This window comes from Vollenhovia emeryi, unplaced genomic scaffold (assembly GCF_000949405.1).
Source record: "Vollenhovia emeryi isolate VEMERY1.0 unplaced genomic scaffold, V.emery_V1.0 DF939253.1, whole genome shotgun sequence".
NCBI lineage: Eukaryota > Metazoa > Arthropoda > Insecta > Hymenoptera > Formicidae > Vollenhovia > Vollenhovia emeryi.
This window is the reverse complement of record NW_011967113.1, coordinates 354095-357619: the sequence shown is the minus strand read 5'-3', so window position 1 is coordinate 357619 and position 3525 is coordinate 354095.

Below are 3525 nucleotides of genomic sequence, written 5' to 3'. Positions count from 1 at the left end.
TATAAAGTCGACCAGCGTGGTCTAGATTTTACTGCGTACTTTAATTTCGTAAAAGAGTTTTGCATTTCTATACAGCGAATTAAAAGATTACTTCTAACAAAGAATGTCGATAAAACAGACGACTTTAGGATCCCCTTAATTAGAAATATTGTCGCGCTTCAGAAACCGCGATGCACGCGATCGTTTGTGTGACGTTTTATTATGACGTTTCTATCGTACCTTACAAAACCTGCTCGTTGGAGGACACGGTCGCGAAGAATGCACTTGTCGGCGGCAAGCTCAGGGCTAAGCACCGGCGTGTCGCTCCAGTTTTCTGTGCGCTCCAGGAAAAATGGGCGGACGCGTTTCCCGGTGGAAAACTATCCGGAATATCGACGAGCCTAGCGACGACGTGGCAAGCCATTCCGCTGAAGTATCACCCACTTTCGAGGGTATAGTCTTCCATATCTAAGAGCGGGTTGAGCTATACAAGGTGTCCCGCAGCGGGATATTCTCTCTGGGTCAAAGCGGCATCATTGCTTTTTTATAATTGTTACGATTATCGTTTACTTTTTCGTATTCTTTGTGCTACGTTGCGTCAGCTCAACTTATTAATGATTAATAATTGTTGAATATAATAGAATAAGTATTTGCACTAATGATAACATAACGATGGAACGTTTCAGGATAATTTTTTGCGTACCAAATTTTCGAAAAAAAAATGTCGTTTTAGCCTCGCGAGTAACATTAACAAGTCGTATGCGTTCCCGCAAGCATTGTATGGCGAAACACCCTGTGTATCGAATACGAGGGAAGTAATATCGGGCCTGCCGACGGGCAAATTGAGAGTTATGCATCTCGCGCTCGCGAACCCTCGGCGAGGGCGTGCAGCTGCGCTCGCATTGCGCGCCGCTTGATCCAGCGAGACCGTGTGTCTTGCGTACGGAAAGAAGGTATTGCGTTTCAGGAAGATTTAACTGCGACGCCGGCTCTAAAGCCGACGACGACGCTCGAAGGCCATATTTCCATTTTCGAGGAAACGCATTCGAAAGATCGCGCGAGAGAAAGAGGGGCGTGGGAGTTTCGTAAAATATCTCGTCGTTTCTGTCGAGAATGACACATACGTCGGTGATATCGACTCTCGAGCGCGATGATAGCCCGAACTGCCTCGCAATTTTTCCGACGGATTTGAGATACGCGTTTATATTTAAGTGAAAGGCGTGCCACTGTCTCGCTGTAATATCAATTCGACTATTTGAACTTTGGCATTCCTCTTCTCGTAGGCACTTGAACCCTTTATTTGTATAACGTTAAAAAATTTTTCCCCGGCGAAAATCTCTTGAGACATCGATCGCGGAATCACAAACGTTCACGTACCTCTTGTGCATTTGATATTGCCGCGCCATGTTTCGAATTTTCGACGAGTGGTCCCCGCTTTCCGTTACTGTGACCCTTACGGCGCACGTCGACAAAGATATTTCCAATCCTCGGAAAGGAAGGAAGTTTAAAGTCGCTTGGCAAGCGACCAACGCTCGTACTGCTGTACCCTATTTCAAGATTACCAAGAAAGCAGCCAAGCAAACGATGCCTCTTCCCCATCGCCACCATCGTAGTCGTACGATCCCCTTTCCGAGGCGACAGGACAAAGACAGAGAGCGTACGCAGGTCGAAGGAAAGATTTAATTTATCGGAGCCGAAGAGCAGACGCGGCTGAAAGTGCCTGTCCTCCTTAATAGTCATTGACGTCGCATTTATCGTAATGAGCTCATTCTTCTAAGGGGTGATGTCGCGAATAATATCACTCGCTTCGAAAAGAAGATCTTGCTTTGTCCCCTCGTGGCACACTCGAGCTCGATTGATTTAACATGATGTGGAAGTAAAAATTGTCCCACATTAAATTATGGATGTAATCATCATGGATGTAGTGTAATCATCATTATAATTTATGTTAAATAAGATCATTAACGTAATATAATTAATTGTAATTCAGACGCAGTTATACATGATAGGGATATTGATACCAGGATGATTTTAAATTGATGTTGACATTGATACACGGAATCATGTATACAAAATATCAAATTCAATAATCATTACATTACACCGGATTATTAAGAAAGATTAATCGCGACACATTCAAAAATCAATATCGCCACCGCTCCGACACCTCTGACGCGACCAATAGACTTTCCCATTCGATAGAACATTCATGGGTCCATCTCGATTCTTTTTCGGCTCTTATATTCGCGGCAGGATCAGGACAATGCCTCGCTGTCAATTAGGCGGGGCGAGTTACCGTCTGCGGGATTCCTATCGAAAATAACGCGCCGATATTCCCGGCAAGGAGCAGCCTTCGACCTCGATCCACTCGAGACGCCTACGTGAAGGGTTTAGATAACAGCACGCCGGAGAGTTACTCGAAACTTCGCCGCTTCCTTCTTCGGGGGCCGCCAGGCCGCGTCGCTGCTCGTCCTTTTTCCATTCCCGCCACTCGACGATCCCTCGCCACCCTATTCCCCCTTGCTCCGGTCCTTCCACCCTCACCTTTCACCCTCCGTGCTCCGGACGCGCCCGCGAACTTCCAAGCGACAGTTTGACAAAATGCAGATTTCCTTCGTTTCCCTGACAACGATCGGTTCTTCTACTTCCTCCTTCTTCCCCGTCTCTTTTTCTTCTTTCCTCCTTTCTCCCCATCTCTTCCTCTCTTTCTCACTTGGTTATCCTTCGAGCAGCAACTGCCCTTCCCTTCTTTTCTGTTTGTACTTCCAAGCTTTCCTCTCTCTCCCCCCTCTTCCCTCTTTCTCTTTCTCTCAGCTACTTCGTTTTCTATGTTCTTCTGTTCAACCGTAGATCTTTGGTCTGCCCGTACCAGATCCTGCGAGCAATATCCGCAGGAGTTTACCACTAGAAAGACCGAAGTGGTTAAAATGACCGCTTCCGCATTTCAATCTCTTTATAGGTGGACCTATATGTAACACACGTTGTCCAGTCGAAGAAGAGTTTGACTGTTTCCATTGATCGTGCGTGTGTATGTAACTTCGCTGTAGCAGTGCAGTTTATAATAGGCTGCGCTGGGCTCAATCCGACGGGCGCTTTTAAAATGCAGTAGAAAAAAAAAGGAGAGAAGAGAGACATATCCTCCCGTCAAGTATCTCCCTTTCACGGCGGATGAATCTCGGCGGACGGCGCTCCTAAAAAGAGATAAGCGCGAGAAAGGGATTTTTTTCCGGATGGTTGATGTTGTTGGTCGGACGGCTGGCGCGCCCGACTTCTCGCCCCCATCCCTCTCTTCTCTATCCTTCTCATAAATAATAAATGGCCAAATGGAGCCTGGCCAGACGGCTGGTACATTTACTTCCGGCTCAACCGCGCACGCTTTAAAGCGTTTCCCGCGTGTCGCGTTTGGAAAATGGAAAAATGGGAGGCGCGTGTCTTATCTGCTGCTTTAAGTGCGCCAGTTATTTTCAATAGCGTGAAAACGAGCGCTGTCTAGAGGGAAAAATCCGGTCCGTCGTTGCTCGAAAAATCGCCACGCCGCGAAATATA